General features: G+C 40.0%; 1 protein-coding gene across 9 annotated transcripts in view; it reads left to right on the top strand.

Moving 5' to 3' along the window:
* MID1 (midline 1) overlaps positions 1 to 22,853 on the top strand; it is a 654,743-nt gene that overhangs the window by 467,307 nt on the left and 164,583 nt on the right. The window contains exon 1 of one of the 9 annotated variants that reach the window (XM_063721013.1): positions 11,943 to 12,703. The exons of 5 other annotated variants lie outside the window; for them this stretch is intronic. The gene's annotated coding sequence lies outside the window, so the exon portion shown is untranslated. 9 annotated transcript variants of the gene reach the window in all.

The following is a 22,853-nucleotide window of genomic DNA, read 5'->3' as shown; positions in this document are numbered from 1 at the left end:
GGCCAGCTTCTTGGGCATACAACCTGTGCAGTTACATGAGGTCCCACGGTTTAATGGTAGACTGAATGGGCATGGCTGCATTCCAATAAAACTTTATCTATGGGCACTGAAATTTTAATTTCACATACTTTTCATATGTCATGAAATATAATTCTTTTGATTCTTTCAACTATTTGAAAATGTTAAAAAAAAATTCTTAACTCGTGGACCATACAAAAACAGGTGGTGGGCAGGCTTGGGCTGGAGTACCTGAGTTTGCCAACCCCTGATATAGAGAAGCATTTCCAAAACCAACAGCATCGGCCCTACCTGCGAACTTGTCAGAAATGCAAATTTCTAGGCCCCACCCCAGACTGCTGAATCAGAAACTCTGGGGTGGGGCCCTGTAACCTGTGTTTTAACAAGCCCTCTAGGGGATTCTGATGCCCAGTCCAATTTGAGAACCACTGATCTAGACCTGTGGTTCTCAACCTTGGCTACTCATCAAAATTCCCTAAGGTATCTTTTAAAAACTCTCTGCTCCAAGGCCCAGTCCAGGTCAATTAAATCAGACTTTCTGGGGGTGGGACTCAGGCACCCGTATCTTTTAAATCTCTTCCAGGTGATTTCAATGGGCAGCCAAAGCAGCTAATGGTTCCATTGTACAAATAAGGGAACTGTAGCTCAGAGAGTTTAAGTGACTTGCCCAAGATACACAACAAGAAGAAACAGGCACAGCATAGCTCATTTACATTTGTTTTTTTAGACATATGAGGGTTAAAATAGTACATTTGGTAATGGAATGTATTTGCTGGAAGCTTCAGGGGTCAGGTTATCTTTTATTTAGCACCAATTAATTTAACACATCTGAAAACATGCCCTAAATAAAATGAAAACTAGCTTTGGAAACTCATTAGGCCAGACAATGCAAGCGTAATTGAAAGAAATAAGGTGCAGACGCTCAGTAAGGTCCCATCTGAAAGCACTTTGGGGCTGAAGGGTGAGCTCCATGATTCAAAGGAAAGACAAATATGGAGAGCTAATGTCAGACATTGTTGCCTGCCCTGGAGCTACTTAGAAGTGTGTCTGAACAATTGCTTCCTGTTTGGTATCTGGGATGTAGGTAAATATGTTACAGTCCTAAATGACATTAATGACAGAAAAAAAAAAAGTCTCCATGCTTGTGATGGATTTTATGACTCTTAAGGATTCCTGTGCCTTGGGCATTTTTAAGGTGAACTTTCAAATGATAAACATTTTGTTCTGATTTTCTCAGCAAAGACTTCATCATATCAAGGAAGGAAGAATATGGGCTACGTACCCAAAATAGAGCTGGAGAAAGCAATGCACAATGGAAACTGAGTCATGCAATGATTACAAGTGGAGTCATATAAACATACAACTGACTCTTCGACGTTTTTGTTTTATGAGTTACCTGATCATAATACAAGCTACTATTTTTGAATATTTACTATGTGCTGTGTTCTCCTCATAGTTCTATGGTTAAGGGCATGTTTTCAGGAACTGGTCAGCCTGAGTGCACAAACTAGTATCTATGGCCTCCTAGCTGTGTGACTTTGGCAAGTTACTTTGCCTCTCTGTGCCTCAGTTTTCTCCTCTGGAAAATGGGGATAATATTAGTACCTTTTCTCATAGGGTGAAGAAAGATTAAACATGCTCACAACAGTGTCTGGCTTCTAATAAGCATTCAATAAATGTTAAATAACATTATTATTTTTAAACAAATCACCTCAATTCTCGCAATAACTTTGAGGGATATTAAGCAGATGGGCCAAGTTATCACAACTATTAAGTGACAGGATTGATATTTGAACTAAGGCTGTTTCCAGCATCAGTGCTGCCAGCCACAGTGCTACACTGCATTGATTGGGAATAATAAATTAAGTATTTATGTTCAATTTTTTCCATGTATAGCATAAACTTTTGGGCATGACCCAGATATCCCTGGACCTTCTTGTTATCTGGATGATTTTACAAAGCCTCCAGACTGCCCCTCCCACAGGACACTGAAGCAAGGTTGTGGTTCCTCCTATCAACTGCTCCTCCTGCAGTTGTCCCCATCTCAGTAAATACTGACTTCATTCTCCCAGCTGTCCCAGGAAAGAACCTGGAAACCTCGTTTCCGCTCTTTATCTGACACATACAGTCCATCAGCAAGCCAAACTCATTGTACCATCAAAATCTATCCGGGAACTCCCCAAGTCACCCCACTTCCAGTGCCACCCCCATCCCAATCCACCATCATCTCTTAACATCTGCCTTGCAGGCTGCTCTCTGTCTAGCAGTCAGACTGAGCTCTATAATATCAATTGGATATTGTTACTCCTGAGCTCTGAAACCTTCCCATCTCACTCCAAGGAAAACCCAAGATCCTTCTAGTGATCTACTAGACCCTACAGGATCTGCAAACACTGCCTCACCAACACCCACCCACAACCACTGCCCTCCCCCCCCCCGCCCACACACACACCCTCAGACACATTCCTGAGACTTCAGCTCCTACTACTGTAGTGCTTCCTCCCTCTGCTCCAACCTACATAGGCTTCCTGCGTTGGTTGAGTTCGCCCTGGCCTCACAGCTTCTGCAATCACTGTTTCCTCTGCCTGGGTAACTCTGCCCCCATCCATCACTGTAGTTGAAAGTCTTGCTTCCTCACTTCCTTAGGACTTTGCTAAAATATCACCCTATAAAATATAGAAACTCCTCATCCCATTGACACTCCTTACCCCACATACAATAGCCCCTATCACCAACAGACCTACTTTCTACTTAATTGTTGATGTGTTTGTCTATCTCCCTTCACTAGAAGGTATGCTCATGACAGCAGCACTTAACCTATTTGTACCTGTCTGTATCGTCAGCACCTAGAACAATGCCTGGCACATAGTTGACACCCAATAAATACTTACTGACATGATCAGGCGTGTTCAGGGTGTTATAGCTGTAGTCCATAAATACTTACTGAATACCTATGACCGTTCTGGCATAAAGAAGGTATACCATCTTTGTTAGCACATGGTTAAGGCATGAGAGTCTCCCTGATTCTTTTTCTTATATGAAGCACTTGTCTCTTTGATTCCTTGAGATCTTTAGATTCCCTGGGAGTGATGAAAATCAATTCATAGAGATGTACAGATATCTATCTATATGTTGCTAATGAAATCGATGGCTAGAACATTGATGCACCAATTAGCTCCAAATAAAGAAAAGTGCTCTAAGGCTGCATTCCTAACTGTGGAAATGAATCACACAAATGTATTCCACTAGGAACATCATTCAGCAATTCTGAATGGAAAAGGAAAACCTCATTCACAGTCCTAGAGAAAGAGCCCTAAAATCCAAATCCTCCTCTGCATAGCACAATACCAACATCTTTTTCCATGAGGGCTACTCCCTTAACAGACAAATGCATTGTTTTTTCCTACCTATGGTTGATTGGATGAACACAGCCCAAATTTGGAGAACGATTGAAGGTGATTAAAAATCATTACAGTGCTGGCCAGGCTCAGTGGCTCACGCCTGTAATCCCAGCACTTTGGGAGGCCAAGACTGGTGGATCACTTGAAGCCAGGAGTTTGAGACCAGCCTGGCCAATATGGGGAGACCCTGTTTCTACTAAAAATACAAAAAAAAAAAAAATAGCCAGGCATGGTGGCACTCACCTGTAATCCCAGCCACTAGAGTGGCTGAGGCTGGAGAATAGCTTGAACTCAGGAAGCAGAGGTTGCAGTGAGCTGAGATCACGCCACTGCACAACAGCCTGGATGACACAGCAAGACTGTCAAAAAAAAAAAAAATCATTGAAATGCTTCAGTTTGCTTCCAAATGTAATGGCAAATTCCTGACTCATCTTGAAGGTGCAATATGAGAGACTTTTGGAGGTAGATTGTGGTTGGGGATTTTAGAACCATCTAAGTGGTAAATCCCATCACCCCCATTGAGGCACAGGAGGTGAAGGAGTATTTGTGATGACTCATGGGCATACTGCATTTTGAGCCTCATTCCAAAGGGGACCTGCATCTGAACTAGGGTGCCAGCACCACATGCTGGAAAGAGTACGGGTTCTCGAGTTTGAGAGATGGATTCCGATGTCCCATATACCAACTGTACACTTCCTGCATGTCCAAAAAGGGCCTGATGTATAACTGGTCCATGATAGATACGAGAGTTTTTCAATTGCCTGTCTTTTAATTCAGCACAAGTACCTCCTGGTGGGTTATATTATATCATATTATATTGTATTGTGCATCTCTCTAATGTAGGTACTCGTATTTTTATCTCATTAGACCTCTCAGTGTGTGGTGTATCAGCTGGTTTTAAATTCCCTTAATTGGGCTAAATTAATTTGCCCAGTTGAAGAAAAGTCCACCTATTTGCGAATTGGTTGGTTTCTAAAGATGACCATAACAAAATTATCTTTTTTTTCCACACAGATATAGTTTAGGACAAATATCGCTAGGGCATTGTGGTACAACTTAAATAATGCTATGAAAAAGAATAGTTATTTTATTCATTGTATGATACTATTTAAATCACTCACATTAAAATAATATTAAATAGCATTGTTGTTTATAAGATAATGTAGACAGGCAATATAAGCCCTTCCTTTTGTAAATTAATAATTCAAAGGAGAAATAAAATGAAGCCTCATTTGAATGCAGTTTCTCAGACATTTAGATTTCTTTAATAAATATGGGAAAAGCTGAGGCACTGATACCCATGTTTGCATTTTTTTCTTGCCATGACTAAATATGTTTATTTTGCGTCAGGGGAATAATATAAGAAGGCCTATCTCAGTATGTGTTGATTTTCATAAGTGGTTCTCAACAGAAAAAAAAACTTATGACAAGTTACCTAGTTATAAGGAAATAAGGGTAAATATTATTTCCTTGGCCATTAAAAATGTTAAAAAAAAACCAAACACCATGATCTGTGTGTAACAAAGGAAAGAGACACATAAACCATGATTCCTAAGTAGTTTTTATCTTTACTACCATCTTAGATCCAGGTATGTGTGAAGTGGGAGAGGATTTTCACCAATCAGAAATAACACAACCATCCTGGCAATCTTCCTGTTCATTTAAGTACCAATCTAAAATATAAAGCATTGACTTTTTGTAAGCAAGGAGCGCAAATCCTGTTCAAAGCTTCTTTTGATTAAAATTTTTATTCACCTCCTTATGTCCACATGCTTATCAATGATCCAGCCTGATTTGCTTGTTTCTAACATACAAAAAAATGAGATCTGATTCATAAAAGTTAATATTTTTAATCTCTAAGACTAATTTAAGTATCAGCTTTGTGCATTAAAATATTAAAGGTTTGAGGGACTAATCTTTCTTGCATATAAGGAAAGTGAGATAAAAGAATAAGAATTAAAATGGTTAAATATGAAGGACAGTAACCAGCTATTCCTAGTCATACAAAAACCCACAAAAAAATGGATTTAAATCAAGAATGATACCAATTAGGAATAAGAACAAAAGGTGGTTTTTGATTGCTCTAATGAATTATTAAGGTGTCTTGGATATAGAATATTCATTCCTGGAGATCTAAAAGAATGTCCAAAACAATTTGGATCAGAGCCGTCTATATGTATTTCTGGTTACATGTGGCAAAACAATCATAAGCCTTGAACAAATTAAAGCTGAAATGGTGGAAACAGGAAATGCCAATCAGGTCATATGTGCGTGATGTGATCACATTACACTTGGGGTTCAGAATGGGCCATTAGGCATGTAATTTCTCTGAAGCTCTACCATGACTCTTTGGTCATCTATGGGCCAGATGATAATAAAACACTGCTAGTTCATAGGAAGTGACTTTAAGGACAAGAAATTGATTTTATAACCAGAGAGTATCTTTCTGTTTATTTTAAACTAATTTTAATTTTATCAAAGTAATACATGTTCAACATACAAATTTATGAAAGACTCTTAATGAAAAACAGTAATCCCTGTCCCATCCCACTCCACCCTAGGGACAATCACTTTCAACTGGCAAATATCTCCTCTGCTACGTATCTCCATATTTCCCATAATATGCCTTTACTGCTCTTTCCTGGTTTATGAATTTTGGATATTATTCTTAACATTCTACATATGATCAAAAAGGAATTAGCCCTCCTCATCCCAATACCACATTCTTCCAATATAATGGTGTCAGGAATTATGTTCACCTAGTAACACAGATCCCAAAACATTGGCTCAAACAAATTAGCAATTTATTTTTTCATAGAACATGAAGCTTAGGGCTCATTTGGAGGCTCCAAGATGTCATCAGAAATCCAAGATCCTTCTATCTTTTCTGTTATCCAGCATTACTAGGTGTTCTGTCTTCGTCATTGTTACAGAAAGGCCCCAGTCCCTCAGACATTGCAACCATTCCTGGTGGAGAAATCCAGGAAGGGCAAAGAGCAAACAGTGTGTGTTCCCTTTAAATAGCTTTCCCAAAAGCCCTACATAGCACATAGCAGCTTCTATTAAAATTTCATAGGCCTACCAGACATGGTGGTATGAGCTTGTAGTCCCAGCTACTTGGGAGGCTGAGGCAGGAGGATGGCTTGAGCCCAGGAGTTTGAGGCTGTAGTGCCATATGAGTGTGCCTGTGACTAGCCATTGCACTCCAGCCTGGGCAACACAGCGAGACCTAGTCTTTAAAAATAATAATAATAATAATAATAATAATAATAATAATAATAGTTTCATATGATCACCTATACCTGCAAAGGGGGCTGGGAAATGTTCTTCAGCTGGGCACATTTCTGCCCCAAGTAAACTGAGGTTCTGTTGAAAAGAAGCAAAGGGAAGATGAATACTGGATTGGCTACCAGTAGTCTCTGCCATAATATCTATTTCAGAAATCACTGCCAAGTTAAGGACTGTTCTATAACAATGCTTCCTTTTTTTGTGCATTCTTTTGTTTTGCCTGGAGTTAATAATAGCCTCACATATTGCTTATATTTATGTGTACCTATTTGCCCTCAAATGTTACCTATAGTATCATTTTTCCCCCAGAGTCCTGACTCCAGGAGTCCTCCATCCTCCTGCTACAATTTAGATGGGGCCTTTCTAAGATGCTGCACACAACTGCATGATAATTATGTAGTTATTATCCTGGACTTTCCTTACTTCTTTTTATGTTGGTTCCTCTATTTTCTGGGTCCCATTGACTTATCTTTCTTAGTTTAACACTCTCATTTTGCTAAAGCACATCTTTGAGTGGTTTCCAAAGAAAAAGTACATGGGATGCAAAAATGTTGAGCCTTGGTATGAAAACAATTGCATTATATTCTGACATTTGATTGATAGTATGACTTGGTAAAGAACTGTCAGCTAGAAATCACTTAATCTCAAAATTAAGTAAAATAGAGCTCTTAACTGCCAGTGTTGCAGTTGATAAGTACATAATAAATCGATTAGCAAAATTTCATTATTGATAAAGAAGACAGCCTTCTACTAATGGAGACTTTAAAATTATTAATATTATTATTAGTCACAACAACTCAGTAAACATTTATTGACTGACCATATACTCTGTGCTTGTTGTTGCAATGGATATACAAATGTTTGGGCATGGGCCTTGTGATGGTTTATGTGTTAACTTGGCTAGGCTGTGGTACCCACTTATTCAACCAAATGTTAATCAAGGTGTTGCCATGAAGGTATATTGAACATATATAGTGAATATCTACAATCAGTTGACTTCAATAAAGCAGATTATCCTTGATAATGTAGGTGGGCCACACCCCATTCGTTAAAGCCTTTACAGCAAAATCGAGGTTTCCCTGAGGAAGGAGAAATTCTGCCTCAAGTCTACAGAGTCTGCACCTGCCAGCCTGCCCCATGGATGTCAGACTTGCCAGACCCTATAGTTACATAAGCCCGTTTTATGTTTCTCTGGAGAGCCCTGACTGATACAGGCAATCACTTAAAAAATAATTAATTTAAATAATTTTCCTCTTCAAATTTAAATACAAAATTATAGTAAAAAGTAAATGACAGAAATTGAAGAATTATTCTTGGGAAGTACGATATTATTGTATTGCAATGAAGTAGAAAGTTCAATTGGGAGTGGAGATTTTGACCACAGGAGGAGGATATAACAAGCCCTTGGTAAATTCACGCATAAACCATTTTTGGCAGCTGAAGCAGGAGGCTCACTTGAGCCCAGGAGTTCAAGACCAGCCTGGGCAACATAGCAAGACCCCATCTCTACAAATTAGTAAAAAAAGTTAGCCAGGCATGGTGACATGCACCTGTGGTGCCAGCTACTCGGGAGGCTGAGGTGGGAGAATCACTTGAGTCCAGATGGTTGAGGCTGCAGTGAGCCGAGATTATGCCACTGCACTCCAGCCTAGGCAGCAGAGTGAGACCGTTTCAAAAAAATTTTTTTAAAGTAATAAAGTTAAATGAAATAAAATAAAAATCTTAAAAATTCATGCATAAACCATTTACCAGATTACTCAAGGGCAGATAATGAAGAATCTGCTGTATTTAATCTTAAGACAAACTAGATGCTGTCAAAATATTTCACCTTTAAAAGCATAGAATTATTAAATAGTAAGGTTTAATTAACATTAAAAATGACATGATTTGCTTTGATTCCTTAATTTTCTAGTGAGAAAACAACAAGCTTAGGGTACATTTCTGACTACATAGATTTTTTTCCCTTCTTTCCAGTGTTGGTCATCCAACACATTTACACAACAAGCAATAGCAATTGCACTGGGCACACTTCCCAATATATGAATTTATTCAAGCTGTGCAATTGTCCCCTGAGAAATCTTGGGCTTAGAGGTATCAATTGGCTTATCTGAGGTCTATTAGCCAGTTAGTGACCAAGTCAGCACAGAAAACTGACTCCAAGTCTTATTTGGCCCATCCTTGTGGTATGCCACATTGTTTCCCTTAACCAACTGAAAGAAACTAATTTAAGGAGTACCTGTACACAGGGAGTAGAAACTTGTTTCTCTTTTTGTGACTTTCTATAAGAATTATAGATGAGGTTTTTTTTCTAAGTGGGGACTCATGTTGTTGTCAACTTAAATTACCTTTACTAATCACTTCGAACACAGTATTCCATAAATTTCCCTCTGTCCCCATAATAAAACAACTGGATTTCTGAAACCTCTGAGGGAGAATAAACATGCTCTTTTCATAGCTCCCAAAGTCTGTACACTTGTACTGGGCACTGTCCAGGTGGCTGCATAGACAACTTCAGCTTGATTTTCATTGACTTTTGATATGTCCTGACACACATTAAAATAACCTATGTGAAATTGCTGATATTCAGCCATTTTTTTACTTACACAAACATTCACTCCATGTTCTTTGATCTATGAGATCACTGAGAGAGGTGGCACAAATACTGTTAGGTATCGTCCAAGGGCGCCACAGCAGTGCCTGTCCATGTCTGAGTAGCGCTGCCTGTCCAGGACTATTCACCCAGAACCTATGTTAGGTTTGCTACAAGGTCTGTTAATAACCAAACCCGCACATAACTAACAAGATTATCAACTAGGCTGCTTTTTTTGAAGAAGAGCTTTCAAAACTTCCAACATCCCTTCAGCTAATATTTGCAAACATGTTTAATCACAGATTTGGGAACAGAACATCTGTTCGTTTGGTAGAGCAAGCTCTTTTACTCACTTCACCTTTCTTTCTTTTCTTTTTCTCTTCCTTCCTTTCTTCTTTCTTTCTTTCTCTCTTTTCTTTCTTTCTTTTCTTTTCTTTATTTTTTTCTTTTTTTCAGGGTCTTATTTGTCGCCCAGGCTGGAGTGCAGTGGCACAACCTAGGCTCACTGCAGCCTCGACCTCCTGGGTTCAAGTGATCCTCCTGTCTTAGCCCCCCAAGTACCTGAGACTATAGGCACACACCACCACGCCCAGCTTTTTTTTTTTTTTTTTGTAGAGACAGGGTTTCACCATGTTGCCCAGGCTGGTCTCAAACTCCTGAGCTCAAGCAATCATCTGCCCTCCTCGGCCTTCAAAAGTTCTAGGATTACAGGCGTGAGCCACCACACCGGGCCTCACTGTTTCTAATAGATGGATCAAATCCTCACTCAATGAACATCCTCCAAAGGACCATTTATTTCATTCAGAATTTTAAACATTTCCATTTGTTTATTTGTAAATGAAAAAGACTTTGTGTATCCCCACCTTTCATTTTTTTTAGAGGTTTTCTGAAACATGGAGGCAGCATATTTTATGGCACTGTGTTAGTTCAGGCTGCTATAACAAAATACTGTACCTTAGACTGGGTCATTTATAAACAACAGACAATTATTGCTCGTAGTTCTGGAGGCAGGTAAATCCAAGATCAAGGTGCCAGCAGATTTGGTGTCCGGTGAGGGCTCTCTGCTTCATCGGTGGCTCCTTGTTGCTGTGTCCTCACATGGCAGAAGGGGCAAATAGGCTCTCTGAAACCTCTTTTATAAGGGTATTTTGCTTTAAGGGCATAGAAGATGGAAGGGATTAATTTTTCTTGGGGCATTTGGGGAAACCACGAATGAGTGGTGACATTTGAGATTGTTGGATAGTTGGTGAGTGAGTCAAAGGAGAATAAAAATGGAAGGAACATTAAAAGGGCTCAGTCCTTGAGAGAGGAAATCCCAGCTCATATTTACCTTTGAGGTGATGAAAGCAGAAGGCAGACGCAGTTGTAGCTTCTCCTGAAGGTGATAAACAGATGTGCCATGGGATTAAGCTCCAGTATTTAATGGCAGGAGCCCTGGGTAGCTTCCTGTGTCCTGTGGCTGGGGCATACCTAGGGCAGGGATAGACGCAATATTTCTCAAAGTAAATCAGAGTCCTTTGTCAGTGGGATAAAATGCTGATTCTCAGGCTCCTCAGCAAACCTACTGAATCAGATTATTTTGGTGCAGGGGCCTGGAGATTTGCATTTTTAACAATCTCCCCAGAAGTTTCCTTGCACCCTCAAGTTTGAGAACCACCCTTTCAAAGCGTGATTTCATCACCCAGGAGACATTTGGTAATGTCTGGAGACATTATTGGTCATCACGATTGTGGGGGTGCTACTGGCATCTAGTGTGCAGAATCCAGGGATGCTGCTACACATCTTACAGTGCACAGGACAGACCTCACGACAAAGAATTATCCTGCCCAAAATGTCAATAGTGCTGAGATTGAGAAATCCTGAACTCCATCATATGAAGGGCTCTTGAGGAAAAGTACAAGAAGTGGACTGAAGTCAGTTTGTGTCACTAGGTGGCTCCTTAGGCTACTCAGGCAGGAGGCTAGCGTTATGGGCTTCCAGGCCCAGTTATCGGACCACCAAATTTTCATAGAACTGGGCAGAGCTCACATGTATTGAACCCATGCAGATGACACTCCTGAAGCCACCAATGCATTATTTGCTAAGTATTTTTTTTCTCTGGTACCAAAACATTTAAAATCTTTATTGAATTATCGTCACAAAATTGCGGTCATTTCCTGGGGGAAAATATGCCACTGGTTCTACACAAAGTACTTTTTGCTCAACTTGCACTTTCTTGAAATCCAGAAGGTAGATTTACATTAAAATCATGTTGGCTAAGAGTTGAAAAAAGTTATTGCTTATATGGAGTTAAGAAAGCAAACTTTGGAAATTTTTTTTGAGTCTGAGTTTGTTTCTAAGAAGCCAACTACTTCTCCAGCTCTCCTGCAATCCTGCCAAGGTGATGTCCAGCTTGTCCCTGTTAATAAGTTCAACAGATCAACCCTGTAGGGAAGCCAAACCATAGAGAAAGGTGGATGCACTTACTAAATTTTTTTTTCTGAACAAAATGTCAGTGTGTATTGTTCTATGACAATAATGTTATTTGAAATTATGCCTCGGGCCCACAGTAGGTAAAGATTCTTGTTCATTTGCTGCATTTCAAAAAAATTGTGTGCACGTTCCCATTAAGATTTATTTTTCTTAAATTGAATATACAGTTAATCTATACGGAGATGAGGTAGGTAACACCCTCCTTTCTGGATTGTTCGTTTTAGTTAAGGTGTTACTCATAACAATTTGGTTTCCTTTGCAGTCTTTTGCAAAAGTAGGGCTTCAGTGCAAGATATCCTTTTAAAAATACCCTTGGGTCCTGAGTGTTGAACTTTTCTGGCTGAAATAATTTTGCAGTTTCCAAATGTTATAATGCTGTTAGGGAGCTCTTAAAATGCAAGGATTTAAGGCCCTTAGCTAGTTAAGCTTTTAGCAGAACTAGAGCTGTTAGATAAGAATAGAACTCATCCTTTACTTTTGGAGCTTTGGACATTGTTTCCAGCTGCTTCCAGTCATTTGAATCCTGAAAGCTCCCCTAATCCTCGCGGAGGCAGCCTTTCTGGCTCCCAGGACCCACCCCCTTGCTTCTGATTGGCGAAGCTCGTCCGCGGCCCAAGCCAGCCACCTACAACGTCTCTGAGAACTGATTTGAAATAAGAGCCAGGCGGTCCTCGCTTCCCTGCGACCGACTTTTCATAGGCTGGGGGAGAAAAGGTTGAGAAACTTGACATTGTCTCGGGCAGAGTGCGTGTAGCAACAGATCAAAGAAAAAGAGGACGAAAACGTGCTCTTTGCTGCCCGTAGATTTCGCCGGGTTGCTTTTGTCTTGCGGGCTCCTGTCGGGTTCGGTGTTTCCGCTCTGAAGACTGCGGCGCGGGCTCCGATGCAGCTCGCTCCCTGCCGGATGGGTCATGGGATTCTAAACATGAAGCAGGTAAGCTCAGGCGGCTGCGCTGGCGGCGGAGGGGGCGGGCGCCGCCCGGGACCCCTGCGACCTGTTACTCCGGAGAGCTTGCTCGGTTAGCAGGCGCCTGGCTATAGTCGATGCGTTTGGCGGAAAGACGGGGCTGCATTTTCCTAAGACAACCAAAGAAGCACGTTTTACCTGAGCCACCCCGTCTGGTCCTCGCCACCCGCCCCCACTTTTGCCTCTAATTGTAGTTGGTGTCAGGCAGTCGTTGTAAAGGGCTTACAAGCAGTTTGTAGAATATATGTAAATCAATTCCAGTTTGCGGCCGCTGGAATGTATCGTGCAGGATGTATCTCGAGCTTTTAGTGCCTCTACCCTATGCTTTGGGCTAGAATAAAGACAGCTGAATGTCCTGAAAAGGAATTTCACGGGGCCTCTTATCTCATTTTGGTTTCGCATTCTGAGCACTTACTGTGTTTCTGGCGGAGAAGGCGGAACCAGCTTGAAATGAGCACAGACAGTCCTTCCAGAAAAATGCAAATTTGTTTTTCTGTTCTAGCAGTTTGGAAACTGAATTGCTTCTGGACGTGAGAAGGCAGCCCTGAAAATAGTGAGCGGAGAAAGGGCTGGGGGATTACTTAAATGAATCTTTGAAAAGAATTCTAAACCAACAGCTTCTTCCGTGGCTCTGGGACATGATGATAAAATTCCTTATCAGTCCAGGAAGAGGTTTATAGCTTTGCTGTTAAGCAAGAAAGGGAAAGAAAAAGTGGATGTAGGAAGCCAAGGAGAGGGTGTGATTTACAACTCAATCAAAGTTATGGAAGAATTTTATGTCAATATTTAAATATCAAGAACAATACTCATATAAGGAGAAAACAAGGCTGGAAAAACATGCCAATAGGCTGGAAGGGCAGGGATTTCAAGAGAAATGCTATTGCTTTTACCAGCTCTGAATAAATCTGGGTGGGAAAGTTAGCATCTGTATCGCAACCGGAAAAGCTCTTCACTTTTTCTTCTAAGTGGGTTGGGTGCTCGCCACCCTGCACACTTTGGGGGAAGTGAGCTTTCCATTTAAGAGCGCAGGGGAGGGGTTTCGAACTTTCTGTCCCTTTCCCACAGCCTTGGGAGATGAAGCAGAGCCCCCTTCGAATGGTCCAATGGTCAGCGCAAACCCTCCGCCTTCTTGCCCCCTCGCTTGTTCGCTCAGCAAGCAGGCTTGGCAAGTTTCAGTGAGTGCGGAAAAACACTTGCGGAGGAGCAAGTGCCGTCTGCTTGCAATGAATTGCCCTTGCCTTGCTAGGGACTGTGGGGCGGACGCTCGTTTTCTTTAAGTTCTGCAAACTCACAGTCCAACCTCATACTTTTAATGTCTGCTAAAGTGGGATGAGGAAAAGGAAGGAGAAGGGTAATTGGAAAGGATTGAAAAGGAAAAAGAGGAACGCAAAACATTTTTGACAAAGGTCCTTAGCTGGAACAAAGAAGTTATTTGATCCTGTGCAGAGCCACCTGTCCTCTCCTCGGTGGTGTCTGAGCTCAATTTCCAGAATCCCTGTTCCCACACAATTCCTCAGGAACCATAGCAGTCTCCGTGCCTTATGCCTAAGGCTTGCTTCCCCCAGCTTGGGATGGTTTTTCCCATGTCTAGTTTGTTGTGGCATTTACGTGAAGTTGGAAAACAGCCCAGTATTGAAGTTTTAGGGGCACAAGTACACATATAGTGAACTCCTTAGTTATTTAATGAATGGGCAACTTTTCATCTCACAGCTATGTATGTCTACTAATTTTTTTGGCCTGTTCAGAACTTGAAAAGAGGGTGGGATGGAACAGGGGAGGAGATGAAGGAGAGAGAGAGGATCATTGTTCATCCAAAGAACGAGGACAGTTTCCAGAATCTAGCATGTTGTTCCACTGCAGTCAGAACAAGGAGGAATGAGATGGCGGTGTTATTGGCATGGGTTAATCCCTACTTTATTTGAGTTTCTCTTGGGGAAACCTGACTGTTGCATCCAGGCAGGGTGAATCGAATTCACCAGCCAATTTGTCATCTCAGCCCAGCAGCTCCAGCTGGATTTACAGGGTTAACTATCAAACAGACCTGTGTGTCATCAGCTCAGCAATGAAATTCGATCTCTTTGCTGATGAGTGATCTGTCCCTAGGGCTGCACAAATGTTGTACACTGGTGTGGCAGCCGAGAAGAGACCCCTGCCTGCCACTGATAGCCAGAAATTCTGGGTAGCCAGAAATTGCCCGCAGAATTAGAAGGCTGTTTGCCTAGCTATAAGATTCAGAGGGGTTTGGGCTTCTGCCAGGTTGGCAGAAAAGGAACACTCCTGAAGCCACCACTTCAGGTGTAGAAGGATAGTATTCTTTGAGGGTTCCTAAGGCCACGGCTGAGTTAGGCCAAAGAAAAGTGTAAATCTGACTCACCTTGATCAGGAAGTAATTTTAAAATATGTGCCAACCTGTCTCTGCACTCTGATCATAAACGGGAAACTTTTATGAACCTTCCTTGAGAAGGAATTTGCTCTGTTCCCAGGCAAAAGGAAAAGCAAGGCCACCTGTTCTAGAAGCCTGGCCAAAAACAACAGGTTTGCCTGTGGCATTCCCGCAACTGCAAATATCCTCCCCACATGGCAAGCCACCCATTGTCCCTACACACAAGAAGAACAAATAGTTCATTCTTGAGCTGGGGGAAAAATCAGATTCTCTAGGCAAAATTGCCTACTAGACATATTTTGTTTTTAACATCCTGATAACTTTAGAAAAAAACTCTAAGGGAAGAAGGTGCATGATGTATTTCTGATCTGCTAAAACAAAATAAGTAACGTAGCTGCTAAATTCTGGCAAGGCCAGGATGCTGCTGTTTCAAGGAAGCCGTGAATCTGTTTGATTAGCCCATTCTGCATTCTTTAGATTGGAATTAAAATGCCCAAGGACATCTGGCTTAATAATGAAAGTCTTCGTATTAATCTTTCCTCTGAGGATTAGAAAGTCCTTTATAAACACGATCTATTTATTCTCTGCCACATCCCCAGGAGAGAACGAGGTGGCAATTTGATCCTCATTGAACAAATGGTGAGACGAAGGCAGAGAAAGGTTAAGTATAAAGAGACACAGCAAGTTAGGGGCAAGTCTGGGGATGAATACTCACCCACCCAGAAAGACTACCTGTGCAGGTTTAGGATCTCAAATGGCATTCTAGGGATTAAAACAGAATCTCTCTTACAGTATTCTTTTTCTCATCATTCTGTAACTGGCAAGTATATTGTGTCCCAAGTATGTTGTATGGTTTCCTTCATTTGAAAGTCCAGACTCTTAACAGTTCAAAAGGCAGTTCTGTTCTCATTTCTCCCAACATTGAGATCAGGCAGCTTTTATGAAATCTAATAGAAAGATACAGTAACTAACCGGAATTTTAAATTTGCATCTGAGAAATGTTCCGTTTCAACAGATGTTTTAAGTTTTTGCACATGGTTTAGAGAGCTCAATGTCTTCAACATATGTTAAAATTTTAATTTCTTCTCTGCTATCTCTCTTTCAGCAAATGTTATAATCATAAGACTTGCTGTCAGTTTAAAGATCCTTGTTGGTCATTTTGAAATAATTTTTTTGAGTCATGTTTTTAGTTCGCTTGGCTGTAGACCGCATAGGCTACAAGCAAATCCGTTAATTGGTAGTTGCATGTTATCCACAGACATTCCAGCAAGTTTTAAGGCTAAGTGCATATGTGGATGTCTCCTGGCTTTGATCGTTTGTGTGGTAAATAGACATCCAAGGTAGCTATGGCAACCTGGGCTGTGCGTTGGTGAAAGGGGGGATTTGGTTACTGGACAAAGAGTGATTTGTTTGATTAGAAAAAGGTAGGGGCAAATCAGGACATTTTTAACCCGCATGATTTGAGGATCCCAGTTCGATCAAATCATTTGGATTTTTCTCGATAGGCAAAAAGAAGTAATGGCTAACCGCACCAGAGTATCTTGCAGACGTAATTTAATTCTTTTTAAACAAGTGGTTGCTACTTTCCAAAAGCAATTTATACAATGAAAAGGAAGTACAATGTATCATATAAATATCATCAATATCCCTATTGTACTAAGTATGAACGTTTTTATTTTCAGAACTTGATGAGACTTTGAAAGACCAGGATCTGATTAGAGGTGTGCATTTCAGTTATCTACCTGCAGGGGTCAGGCTTGAAGTTCCCGTGGTCGGAAGATCAGGCAGCAGACTTCACTGCAGGGAGCCCGAGGCAGAGTCAGAGAGAATTGCTCTGCTTATTTGGAACAATTAGTTAGCGATTCTTTAATCTTGTGACCAAAGCTACTATGAAAATGAGTTCATTCAAGGAAGAGAATATCAAATACGCTGTGATTAAAGAAAGGGCGATAAAGCCAGGTCAAACAGCAATCTAATCTCCGTTTACATATAAGGCAGTTTATCGGGAAGATTCTGGCTCATTATCAACTCCTTTGATTTCACACAAAAGTGAGCTCAGGGGTTTTGTTCTAGAAACTTGTTTGCCCAGTTTTATGAGCTGGCATGTTATAAAAATTTCTTTAAACTAAAAAGGACACAATATTAGGGAGCCATCTGGATCCAAAATATTTTTCCCCCTCTGGAGGAAGATACTCCATTGACACAAGATCAGGATGGTTAATGGCCTCCAGGAGGTCAGGTGATAGTAGGAGCACAGAAAATTGAGGCGCAGAACAAAATGCCAAAAGGGGACTTTCCTGAAAAAACAAACCAGACCAAAGAAAATAACTTAATTGCTTTGTGCTATGAAAGAGAGGTTCTGAGTAAACATGGAAGAGGTGCTGATCATTTGTAGTACAAGTGGATGTTGAAGGTCTTATATTCAGTCCATTGTTTATGATGAATATAATATAAAGGCTGTCCTTCCTTTCTTATATCATTCAATGACATTTACTGAGCACTCACAAAATTAATATATTCTGCCACATTATACGTGATTATTAATGTGCCAGGGCACTTTCTGGGTTCCAAACATGACTTTGGTAAGGTCCCTGCCCTCAAAGAACTTTTGATCTGGTGTACAATTTATTGTACCAGTAGCACAATGTAGGTTTTTCCATGGTCAAAATGGCTGCTCATTAATATCTATATTTGTATGGGTAGGGATCCACTTGAAAAACTGATGGTATCCAAAACCTTACTGAACTTAGGAGACTTGAGAAGTGATTTGTAATTGTGAAATTTAGTTGATTTTTAGCCCACATGTCCATTTGTAGAAATTTATGACTTCTTACATAAAGCAGATTTTTCCTAATTATTACATAGTAATTTATTTTTCTCAATAGAGAAAAGTAACTCATAGGTAGTCCCCAATCTAGGAATACTTTATGTTTTAGGAGTTTGTTGTTTGAAACCCAGAGCATTTTCCAGCGAAAAATAATCAATCTGATTAATGTGAGATCAAGTTCTGAGTTTTGAGGACATGCCACTGTGTTATACAGGATGGAAACAGAAGGAGAAAGAATTGTCATACTTTTGGTAATAGGCCAGTCATGGCAATATTTGAAATGTGAAGTTCGTACTAGTTTTCACCTTTCTTTCTCCATCCTTCTGATGTCTTCTGGTCTCACTGGGGCATCTCCCCCAGGCCTGTCCTAATATATAGTGAATTCATAATTGTTCATCTTCCCACCCTTCCCTTCCCCACCTCCAAACAACTCTCCTGTTTCCTCTAGTCAATGGTCTCTACCACATGGCAGGAGAGAAGTAATATGGGTGAGCTAAAGCTCAAGACTCTTAGCCCTTTAACCCTTAGGATGAATCTTTAATTGGGGAAATTTCAAGCAGTGGAGCCTGGAGCTACAAAACACATGATTTTCCTTTCAGGGACAATATTTGGGGGCAGGGCCATGCCTTTGGCAGACAGAACTTGCTGGTGTGTCTGCCCATGGGTCAGACCTCTTCATTTGATCTTTCTCAGCATCCTGCCTGAACTTCTGGACCCACTAGGGTCTTTGTGAGGAACAGCCAGGGAGCCACAGGCCCCCAGTTGAGAGGGAATTATGGTGTTTGTGGGTTTGGGTTGTTTGTAAGTATGCTGTTGGTATGCTGAGCACTGTCTACTTGGATTAGAATAAATGGAAAGAAAATAGCTGTAGCATCCTCTTATCCACACGAGTATTTGAGTTGGTGTATATATTTCTACTCATTTGTCTGCTTATCTTGGGACTGAGTTACTCCAGAGCAAGAGTCACATCTTAATTACCTTTGAATCCCCAGACCCAAGCCCAGTGTCTGGCACACAATAAGAATCATTAAGTGTTCTACAGGCGCATGCTGGATGAATTTTAGTGAAAAAGAGAATGGAAAATGCTTCTTAAAATCAGAAGGGATATGAAGAAGAAAGGGCATTAGAAAGGTCTGGGAAACAGTAAGGACTAAATAGATCAGTAGTAGAGAAAATTAACGTAGGTTATGATTACTGAACTATATGTATATGGTTTTATGTATATATAGTCCATTTATATACACATAAATAGTCTCTCTCTATATATATACATATATATATATATTCCATTCAGTTGTGTTCTGGGCAAGAACACAACCCAAAACATGGTAAGCAGCTTGGCTTATCCTCTGTTTGATTGTTCTGCAGAAATGATTACGAAATGGGTCATGCCCTCCAATAGCTCAAAGCCTAATCGCCAAGATAGAATCTGCTGCTTTCTCTCATTGAACCCAGCCTGATAGTTTAGGCCTTAGGTCCATGTGCAGTTGTTTAATTTTGCAGGTGAGTGGCATGCCCAAGGTTACTCCACAACTGAGATAGCGTGTCTGAGAGAAGACTGAAACCTTCTCCACGTAGATGGTGGCCACATTTTTCATAGTGAAGTTCAAGATTTGTGCTGGACAAAGCATTTTCATTGCTGGTAGGTGTAACAGACCAGGAGTTATAGTTAAAATGACAAAATAGAAATTTCAGGGACATTTAATAGTTTATGGAAACAACAGGACTAATATATTACCAAAGGGTCTATGCAGTAGACTGTGGTATCTGTCCTATGTCAAGTTTTGGAGTGTTGCTTTGGTTGTGTGTATTTAGAAGTGGTCTTCCCCAAACAATTCGGAGGAAGGGGGTTGTTACTGGGAAAATGGAATTCATTGAATGCCCTGCTGAGTTAATAATAAGTAGATGAATGGCCAAATAAAGCAATATATACATGGACGGCACCACCAAATATTATTAATAGAGACTTATTTACTTACATAGGATCAAGTCTTCTGTACGAAATGCATTAGGAATCCAGACTAAGAATACCGGTTAAAGTTTAGCATTTCTGGGTTGACATTTTAGCACAAGAAACACTTTACCCTCCATCTGGGAGCAAGGTATGAGGGAGACTTAGGTTCTACACCTAGAAGCTAAGTCTTCTAGACTCCCCATCTCATTCTCTTTTGTGATTGTACCACATGCCTTCTACTAAGATATAATTTGGATGTTTTCAGGTCATGTGCTATAATTCAATATGCTAATAAATTCCAAGGCAATTTGAATGGAATGATGGTTTATAATGAGGCAACTCAGGAAAGACTACATCATCTTTAGTGGAAAATACTGTCCAAAAATTCCAGATAGTTAAATGATCTTATATTTGGGTTTTGTGCTTCTTTTATGTATGTATTCTTTGCTCTGATTTTAGTTAAGTATGAAAATGTCAGACAGTAAAAACTAGGAGGATTATATTTATATAAAAGAAAGTTTAGGGAATGAGATGAGTCATTTAGCCCATGAATTAATCAGCTGTGCTTTGAGGAAATAGTGCAGGAAGGTAAAATGGAACAAATAGAAGAGAGAAGAAAGCGTGACTTCTTTTAGTCAACATATGATGGGGAAAGCGGTAGAGAAAAATTGGCTATTTGGTGAGTGATTCAGTTGAGTTCCTTTTCAGTGGTCAATGTTTAAAGTGAAATCCTAATGAGATTGATGCTGCCCTTTTTGTACGGCTCTGAGTAAAAGAGGGAAAATAGTCATAATAATTAATTAAGAGGGGTATGACTTTCTGAGTAGATAAAAACATGATAGACTATTAGATAATGAATATTTATTGCTTGATGCTTCTCAGTCTGGAAGAGACACTTTCTGAATATTTCTCCTCTTTCTAACATTTCAGCTGTCAGAATTGAATGGTTCACATATAAACTACATTGTTTTGGTTTAACTAACAAAGAGTGATAAGACATGAATTGTTTGTGACAGCCCCGAACATTGATAACAGAAGACATTAATGCCTGCAGACACAGCCTACATGGTAAAAATCTGGAAACAAAAATGCTTATTATGTTAGGCCATCGTGCTTTGACCTAGTTTTGCTTTTCTGCTTGGAAATTATGTCAATATTAGTTACATCATCCCTTCAGATGAGCAATTCCACATTCTTGTTTATTTCAGTGTCATATTATTAGTTTTGTATATTTAGTTCTGACCTCTGAGGAGCCAAACTAATCCTCATTGACTTGCATTTTCCTTTTGAAATGAGACTTCTGCATGATAAAGAGAGAGGATTTTATGTATTAACAAAACAATCTAAGATGCCTCTTCAAAGGCATTCATTTCTCCTTGATCCGGAGCTACTGCCCTCTTGAAGGTTCCTAGAGGCCATCCAGTTTTCTGCTGATCAGAATTAGTCTTTTTTTCTTTGTCTTACGGGGATGGAATAGATTACTGGGCCTAGAACTGCCATAGTTGAATAACAAAAAGTAAAACTGTGAGGCTGACGGGACATTTCCCAGCCCATCATCCTTAAATATGCTCTTTTCATGTTTCTGCTTTACTTCTTCATCCAACAGAAACGGGCTTAGCATATTTTTCCTATTTAACATTTTTATTGAATACTTTTCAAAATAAATTATTTCCTCACTTGATTTCGAACACATTTTTTTCTGTCATTTAATACTTTATATCACTAGAGGAAAGAACCATTTAATTCTTTTATACATTTATGAATTCTAATCTTCAAAGAGTGTGAGTTCTTCAAGTGATCAACTTACATCAAATTTACAAGTATAATTTACTACCAAAAGACCTTGAATGCTTTTTGGTGCACATGTTTTGGCATTCCTTATTAACAAATGTAATCAGGCAAAAGCCCACAAGAATATGTATTCCTGGTTCCTCTTTAAAAATGTACCATTTGCTCTTATTTTCTAATTAAGGCTTTGAAGGTTAAAAATCCCTTTGTTGTTAGCTCCCTTACAAGTCTCCTGCCTGAGTGCAGAAAACATAAGAAGGGAGTGTCCTCTTCAAAGCATAACCAAACCAACTAAATTTTAACCAGGTAAATTGTTGATTAGCATTGGATCATGTAAAGAAACAGTATGAAAGTAATTGGGATAGTCACAACTCCTAATTGTGTGATCCCAGGGGGCTTCAAACATTGTTTGAAACATTCACCTCAGAGATTATATTCCATGTCTGATCCTTATGCTAATTTGAATACTAGGATCCTGAAGAAAAACTTTATAGGATTTCTTGAGTCCCTAATTGGTATGTAAACATCGTCATTCCCAAGCTGCCCAAAGTTGTGAATTATAGTATACCATGTGTCTCCTGTTGTGATATCAATTTCTACAGCAATTTTTCTGATTGTTGTAGGCAAATGTAAATATATTTCCCTCCTCTTACACAAATAGTGGCCTTTCACATACATTATTCTTCACCCTGGCTTTTTTCTGCTTTACAGTATACCCTAGAGATCTTTCCATAACAGTCCACAGAGAGCTTCCTCTTTAAAAACAAAACAAAACTGCGTATCATTGCACTATGACAATGTACCATAATTGATTTGACCCTTCTCCTACTAGTCACGTGGAGTGTGTCCAATATTTTGCCATTAAAGCAATGTGCACTGAAAAACGTTGTGTTCATCAGTTTGTATGGGGCGGATGTATCTGTATTAAAAATCCCCAGAAGTGGGATTGCTGGGCCAAAGGGCAAATGCAGTTTTTAATTTTGATAAATAAATAACATTGTCTAACCAGCCTGTGTGAGAGCACTGCCCCAGAGCCTCATCAATAGAGAGCATTGTCCAACTTGTGCACCTTTGCCTATCTGATATCTGAAAAGCGGCATCTCTGTGTAGCTTTGCATTCTCTTCTGAGTGACGTTGAGTGTCTTTGCATGTGTTGAAGGTCTAT

The sequence above is a fragment of the Pongo abelii genome, chromosome X (assembly GCF_028885655.2).
Source record: "Pongo abelii isolate AG06213 chromosome X, NHGRI_mPonAbe1-v2.0_pri, whole genome shotgun sequence".
Classification (NCBI taxonomy): Eukaryota; Metazoa; Chordata; class Mammalia; order Primates; family Hominidae; genus Pongo; species Pongo abelii.
This window is presented reverse-complemented; position numbering and strand designations above follow the sequence as displayed.